Genomic DNA, 8,772 nt, shown 5'->3' on the forward strand with positions numbered 1-8,772 from the left:
TATGCTGTTTTATTAGCACGTGTACTCGCATACTCTTGTACGAAAGTATTTGGACTCTCCCTGTAGTCAATGTAATGCAGTGACAGGAATTAGAGCATTCTACAACTAACGCATTTTTAATGAGGGATATTAATTCATATTCGCTTGAAATGTCAATACATTTTTGCAGTCATGGTAGAATAAATTGCAAACTTAATAAATGGTTTAAGAGAATATCTGGCTGGATAATAACTATGAAATTCAAGTTACATAGCACTTGTGTTCCTAATAAGAACATACGATGCCATAGCCTACTAGTTCTACCACACATAAACATAACACCTAACGTAAACCCTAATAACTCCCGTGCTTAGTAAATCCATTCGAGCTGTAATTCAAAAACGTATTACTGGGATTCAATAGGGTATTGTGGACTCGTGTTTGGGTACGCTCTAGGGTATACTATGGCAGGATGGCTATTATGAAGGAGTAATTAATTATCTAACTTCACAAACTCCCTTGCAGGCCGTCCATTGATTGCCCCAAGCCTACAATAGATTCTGAACAGGCCAATGTTAGCGGGTAAAATACAATTCCATAGTTAACTAAACTAATTAGGGATTCTATAGGTTAAATCTGCTACATAATAATGTTAGGAAATTTCGAGGCAAGTATTCGCCATCTTTGATCACATCGTCAGGTAATATTGCAGTTAAAATTTGCCTATTATTCTTAATAGGTAGAAGGAAGACATAGAGATTGTTTCTTTTTAATTGATAAATATTATGTTATAAGAAGGAATAGAGCGTGGGTACGGCCATAACAAATGTGAATAATACAGATTGTCATAAATGGAAACCAGGAAAATTGTATAGTGTTTTTGTATCGACTGTTGAATAATTTTTTACCTATTCCTGTTATTTCTTTACGTACCCATATAACATATATTATGTAAGTTGTGTATATATATATATATATATATATCTACATATATATATATATCTACATATATATATATATATATATAAGGCATAAACAAAAAAATGGTTTTATAAGTTTGCCTGAAAGAAAAATGCTATTTTTTTTTAAGTAATAACGCACATACGTAACGTAACCCCGCACTCGGTAAAGTGCCATGGACACATGGACAACCACAAAGTACACCCAAACTCACGAGAGAAATAAATGTAGGCCATACAAATATTTTTCTCGGCCCGGGAATCTAATCTGGGGGCCAATCGCGCTATTTTCGCAAGGTTTAACCGTACAACATTTGAGGTTATGGTTTTGGTTAATTAATGGTTCTACCGACGCACAAAATGCAATCGCGCTATCAGTTTTAATGAACCTAAACCGCAGTTAAACCTCAAATTATAACCTCGTATTAAATTTTAAGAGACGTGCCTTGACTTCCTAAAACCGACTAAATTTTACCGTAAAACGCACTGAAATGTCAATATCTACGAATTCAAGTCTATAAAAGAGCGATTTAAAAAAGTGTGTAAAACAAATGTCATTAAATTCTATTGTAAACAAACATATGAGTTGTCATTTGAACCAAATTAATTGAATTTAGTGTGTTGTTGTTGTAGATAAAACACACAGAGGTAAGTACCTACACATTGTTTTCCTGTTTTAATATTCTATTTAATAAAATAGTATCTTTTTATACAGTCAAATAGGTACGCTAACTACTATTAATTTCGAAATGTTAGCAATGTAGAATTAATAATGATGCTCGTATTTCAGCCAATGTGGATGCGGTCGGACGGCGAGCGACCACTGTAAGCCAGCTCCATCTTTGCTGGAGTTCGAATCGCACAGAGATTTAGCTTGAGAATGACTTCGCTCGGCGTTGTTCGCGCGTGTTATCAGCACGCCTTTGGTGCGAGTGTGTGGCTATTTTGTGGCCCCGCAATAGATCCCAAAAGGTGAGTCATAATGAGAGGTAATAGGATACAGTGAATGGATCACTCACCCTTATTGTACCAGAACTCATATCACTATAATATGCAATGTTATTATTTGTTATTCAGATATGGAATGATATGAAAAGCAGGGTGAGAATCTACGCCACATCGACTGCGGCAGAGGACCTACCAACCTTCCTAAAGGACACCAACTCTAGCACTAAGTAACTTCAAACATACAATTCCATAACAAAGTAACTTTCTCACTCTTTATTATTAATTAAAAAACAAAGTAACTTTCAATTTGAGCAAATTCTTTCCCACTCTTTATTACATCACATCTATTATTTCGTTGGCAGCGAGCTGATGAGCGTTGGAGCAGAGCCGGGTAGAATTCTTATGCATTGAGAAGCTGCGAGCATGCGAAGCATTCTTGCAGCAAGTGAATGCTGGCAGGGTGCAGGCTGAGGCAGCTATTATTTCTGTCAAAACAGATGATCTGCATGCCCAATCCGTAGCTGCTATTTGCAAAGCAATTACCGAGTTGGTGCCTGCAGTTAACCTTTTTGATAGAATATTTAACAAGAATGACAGGTTTGTTTTCAACATGTTTTCTTAATTCCTGCTGATGATATGTTCAATTGTGGAAATCTGAAAGAGCGTAAGGAACGAAGGTCTAATCTGTAGACTTTTGTCCCCTTTATATTTCCACAGTGATATAAACATTTTTTTAAATGTATTTTGAAAAGGCCCCTAAACATTCTGGCGTTTATGTTGGCTGCATACTGTATGTATATAAATACCCATCCTACTTTATCTGTCACTACTCTCCTGAGAGGTATGGCACAGTCTTAAATTTAGGTCTCCAATCTTCCTATATACATATTTTTGTTTCAGACTTCTTTGAAGAATCAAAAGCAAGCTCGCTCTGGAAATGAAGGATCATTTGGGGTAGATTGAGGCAATAAATAAACTAAAAATACACTCTTTTTTTTATTTCAACCTCTTAAAAGTATACATCAATTTAGATATTAAGATAATAAACAATTACAATAGGTATACATCGTCATCTTAGAATGAATACCTCATATTTCTATGTAATTTTTTAGGATGAAGATAAAAATATGGTGTGAAGTATAGTAAATGCAATAATGTGTGTAGTTAGCATTTTAATTACTTAAATTATACCTCTTTTAGATACTATATTATTACATTATTAATTTTTATTCAACCAAAATCAGTAAAAACAAACTGAAAATGCATATGTGAGGCTTCACTGTAAGGGGACGATATGTTGTATAAAGTCAAGTGTTAAAAGAGATAAATTGTAACCTTGTAATATATTTTTATACAACTATACATATTTTACCTATATCTGTAATTTTAATTTGATAATAACAACAGGAAATAAGACAAGAACTAATAAATATGATGTACATTGTAAAGCTTATTTTCTCACCGCCTTTTAATATCATCTCTTTCGGCATGCCTTTTAGGAAAGCTGCATATTTATTCATAATAACTGGTTTATTTGAAGCAGCTACTGCTTGTGCCTCTCTGACACTGGCTTGGGAAAGGGTGATAAGCACTTGCCAATGGGGGTCTAGTACGCCCCAGTTGTTAAAAACTATACGAGCTATTAAAATCTGTAACAAAATTAATAATGATTTACTCAGTATAGAAATTTTGGTTATTATGCAAAAGTGAGAACTTTCGGATTCCACTTAACCCTTACCTTTGTCTCCACATCCAATGCAACAGACCGTCCTTTAACGAGAATATGTAGGCATAGTTCTTCCACCAATCCTGAAATGAATTCCGTGGACAAACGGTATATCGTTTGCGGAATTTCTCCTCAGACATGTTAAATGTGATCGCCTTTCTATGCTTTTCTTTTATTTAAAGCCCGTTCTTAGGCCACATCCACCTCATAAACACTTTCCAAAACATTTAAGTAACCGTGGAACATCTTTTATATACGATAAACGTAGTGAAAAGTTACTCTCCATTAACTGCCACACAAACCTTGACCTTGCAAAGGTTAATCTATTCCCCCAAGGTTACATGTGAGGTTAAAACGTCAAAATATTTAGCGCGATACCAATTTGCAACATTTTAGGTTTTGGTTTTACGTTTGACAATTAGCGCGATACCAAATGTGCGTTACGTGTCACACGTCTAAGTTTTGGCTTAGGTTTTTGTTTTGACAGTTAGCGCGATACGAAATGTACACAACGTGTCAGATTGGCGAGGTTGGAGGTTTTGGTTAAACCTTTGACAATTAGCGCGATTGGCCCCCTGGGACCTCTGGGTGGCATAGTAACCGTTCGGCCACGGAGGCAGTTAATATATATTGTACGTGGAACTCTACTGCTACTACGTTACGTTACTTTAGTAAGGAGATTTACGTCATAAACCACATAGGCTCAATGCGGGATGGAGATATCACATATTTTTGCAGGGATTTTTAAACCTCGTCTGACATTTATACGTTTCTTCACGATGTTTTCCTTTGCATTTTAAGCTTGTGAAAATTGTTAAACCGAATTGGATATTATGAAAGTAATACATACATGTGTAGGTATATTATGATATATTATAATACGTATCTCTATTTTTTTAACCGACTTCAAAAAAGGAGGAGAGTTTTTTTGTATGTATGTTACGCGATAACTCCGGTATTTGTGAACCGATTTTCATGATTCTCTTTTTGTTGGAAAGGCACTTCCATACTAGTCCCATTTCATTTTGAAGGAAATCATCCACCTCTAAGGGTGGCTGTTCACGCATGAAGATTCATTTTTATAAATGTCGCCTAAATTTTCTTAAGGAGCAATTATTTTAATGGTTGATTTTGCTATTTCTCCAATTCAAGAAGTTTTTCTCTCTTTGAGTAGTGAGAACCGATTTTTATTATCTCCAGTGTTAAGTCCTGTATAGTGGCGAATTTAAGGATATTTCAATAAAACTTAGCAAATAGACGCCATTCCACGTATTTTTGAGGTCGGTTTTTTTAATACTCTGTACTGAGATTATTATTATATCAAGTGACAGGACGAACAAGTCGTGCACTTGATGGTAAGGCTTCATGACTGTCCATATCAGTTGCAGTGCCACTCAGAGCCCGTCCCCTGAGACTTAAGTTGACAAGTCTCATTTGCTTGAAATTTCACCAGCACCCTTACCTTTCAAAACCGGTACGTAGTAATGCTCACATTACTGCTTGGCGGCAGAAATAGGTAGTGGCAGTACTTCCTTGGACAAACTCCTTCACGAGGAACTCTACTGCTACATAATCTATTTTCATCAATAAAAAAAATGTAATTAAACGGTGTTCCTTTAATTTAAGAAACTATAATTATTAAACAGAGGTCGAAAACTTCACTAAAAGTCAGGAAGAAGTCTATTTTAGAAATAAGCAGAACCTTTTGTTTGTATTTCCTTTTTTTACTTAATGTGATTTGTGTTTTCCTGTGTAATAAATGATTAAATAAATAAAAAATATAAATGTCTCCATGAAGCAAAATGCCCTATCTACAATATTTAAAGTACTTTCCTTCGCTGTCGCATAGCCGTGACATGACTTCTAGGTGGGCATTCAAAGTAGGATAAAGTATTACAAATTTTTCCATGGAATTCTGGGCGTTTTTCTTTATATTTACTGTGTACTTTCACATATTCACAAACAATACCGATTCTGTTTGATGTGATGAAATCCGACTTGTTACAAGAAAATGTAACGTACATTGTTCCGTGTGTATTTCTCAATTTAATTCTCCATAAAAAAATGTCCGATTGAATTAATGTTTCTGTTTTGTCTCCTTAAAAACATCACAAACAACCAATAACAATATCTAGAAAATCCATTCATGCATCCCAAGCGAAGCAAAAGTATTTCCCCTGAAACATGTTAGAGCAAATCACAAAACTTGCTCTGTAGACTCGAAAAGGATGCTACAAAATATTTTCGAGGTTGCAAAGTGCAAGCTGCGGTCGGAATCATTGAATGTTTCCTGCACTCACAACTTCACTGCGCTCAGAGATTCGTCGAACAAGTCTAGTTTTCATTGGTTCGCTGTACACACAGACTCGGGACTGACGTGCCTTTTCAAACTTCCTCTGCTTCACGACAATACATGATACAAAGTGTGTTTTACGTCTTCTTTAAATAATAATTTTGTAACTCTGCACTGCGGCAAGTATCTTATTTACATATTTTGTCATCGTTATCCATACCTTTTACTCTTATTGGATGTACCTATCATATTTCTTGTTCGAAAAAGGCGAATGACTTTTCTTAGTACGTAAAGTGTAGGTTTGTAAAAAATGAACCTTTAATCCTAATCTGGTTTACATTTAATGGACAAAGTTGTTAGTGATTTCTTACCACGATATGATATTTTTGTGTAAAGAACTTGTAACTGGCGATTGTCGTTTAGTAAAAGCGTGAGAAAATGATAATTGTTATTTTCATGAACTATCCAGTCATTTAATAATTATATAGGTGTTTTAACCCGTCACGCCTTCTGCAGACACAGAGAGTTTTGGTAATTTTTTATAAATTTTCATATTTTTTTACGATGGCTTTTAAAATAATGGTTAAACATAGGACACAACACAACACAAGCACTAGAGTTACCCATGATTCCAAAACTGTTAGGGACACCGTGTGTCTCTAGGACACGCGGTAGTCAATGATTTTTTTATTACATGTAATAAACAACACAAACTGCAGTGATCGAGAGAGTCGTACAGTTTGTTTTACAATTCAAGGACGCTAAATAAATTTTTAAGTATTTTCCAAAAGATGTGTCATCAAAATGTTGAACACGACATAAAAAGCTTAACAAAGTGTGGATTATTCTTCGACGATTTTATAGCGAAGCTCCTTCGTAAAATTACCATCCTTTGTAAGAAACTCTTTTTCTCTGTATTTTAAACGAACGGTATGTTTACCATTTCAAACTGTTGCCATTTTAAATTATTGGAAACTTTTATCTTTTTAACTTACATCCTATTTATTATTCAGTACATTTTATTTTTATTCCTCTATTCTCATCAGTATTTGTACATATGCTCGCAAGTGGATATCCGTACTGTTTATACTATTTAAAGATCCACACACATTAATTACATAATTTTTTGTTAATTAGTGCTGTGTACACCTGTAGCGAGTTAGTGCAAAATTTGAAAAAAATTTTGAAGTTGATGGTGCATCTTTCAAGTTATATATAATAAAAAAAAAGATATTATTTGTGTATAGGGGACAGTCTCAGCGGTCACTGTGCGGTAGAACTCACTTAACAGCTTCAACTAGCCCCCGAACTTTGTAAACACATTTGTATTGCGGGCCTGTTTATAACTACATAATCCTTTATAAATTAATGAAAAGAAAAGAAATACCCATTTTATGCGCGTTATGCGACACGGAGGAAAAACACATTAAATTCTTTAGGTAGGATATTTTGCTTCATGGAGACTGTATTTTTTTTAAAGTAAATTATAAAATTGCCTGTCTCACCTGGGAACCGAACCGACCAAATGTGAAAAATAGACACCATTATTTTTGTCATGCCGATCGAAAAGTAGGAAGGAACGCCGTTCTATATACAATTTGATATAAAAAAGAAACGAATTTGAAACTATCAATGTGTCCATGATATTTGTAATTGAATAGTCGAATGTTCAAAATGTAATAAAATCCATAATATATTCAAATGCTCAATCTTTTGATAAATTCGCAGCTCGTAGATAATATATATAACACACTTAACATAGCTCCGCACTAGGGAAACCCTGTGTCGCGGGTGCCATGGACACACACATAGACAACCACAAATTACACCCAAACTCACGTGAGAAATAAATGTAGGCAATACAAATATTTCTCCTGGCCCGGGAATCGAACCTGGGGCTTCTGCGTGGTAGTCGGTATAGTAACTGTTCGGCCACAGAGGCAGTTAATATATATTATATATATCACACATAGGTACGGTAAAAAAGCGTTATCGATCTCTTACAGATGCAATTATCATTAAAAAACAGGATGAATTAAGGACGGACACCCAACTCTATTGACAGGGTAAACAAAATATAAATATTGTTACTCCATTGAAGACCGAACATTTGTCAAGAAGAAACAATTGAAACGACTACGACAAAGCAGAAGCCAAAAAAAATTCCGGCACCACCACCAATAGTTGTGGATGACTTGGAAAACTACCACAATTTGTATGACCTTTTACCTGGTAGCGTAGAACAAGATTCATTTATAATGAAAATGATAAGCGTTAAGGCAGTTAAAATTAATGCAGCTAATGATGATGCTTATAGATCCATCACCAAGATGCTTACGCAAAAAAAAAATCCACAGGCACTCCTATGAAAGTAAGTAAGACAGGCCAATTAGAGTAATGGCAAAGAAATTACACTTCACATGAAAGCCAGAAAGAATCATCGAAGATCTAAAAAGAAAGCGTTTCAATATCTTAGAACTAACTAAACTTAAAACTAACAAATAAACTACGATGGAAGAATAACGAACCACTTAACATGTTTGCGCTGTCATTCCACCATGAAGCGGACATCAAAAAAATATTTGACTTCTAATCCATTCTAGGATGCAAAGTGGACATACAAGCACTGAGAAGTTCCAAGCTTGTACCTCAAGCATACAAAAATATTGCACACACAAAAAAATATTGTAGTAATGAACCTCGATGTGTTAAATGCACAGGAAAACATCTTACTTGAGATTGTCCAAAACCACCGGAAGTGAAGCCTAAGTGTAAATGTGGTCAACAGCATCCAGCAAACTACCGAGTATGTATTGTGGCTAAAGAAATACAAAAACTTTAATCAAAATCATCAAAGGCACCGGTGC

At 35.0% G+C, this 8,772-nt stretch overlaps 1 long non-coding RNA gene across 1 annotated transcript; it reads left to right on the top strand.

Moving 5' to 3' along the window:
• Positions 1-1,760: 1,760 nt before the first annotated feature.
• On the top strand, positions 1,761-2,842 carry LOC113229842. Its single transcript, XR_003310440.1, has 4 exons — positions 1,761-1,910; positions 2,016-2,113; positions 2,249-2,483; positions 2,787-2,842. It is a non-coding gene; the product is annotated as an uncharacterized LOC113229842 (long non-coding RNA).
• Positions 2,843-8,772: the final 5,930 nt, after the last annotated feature.

This window comes from Hyposmocoma kahamanoa, unplaced genomic scaffold, assembly GCF_003589595.1.
Source record: "Hyposmocoma kahamanoa isolate Upper Pololo Valley unplaced genomic scaffold, ASM358959v1 62, whole genome shotgun sequence".
NCBI classification, from domain to species: Eukaryota; Metazoa; Arthropoda; class Insecta; order Lepidoptera; family Cosmopterigidae; genus Hyposmocoma; species Hyposmocoma kahamanoa.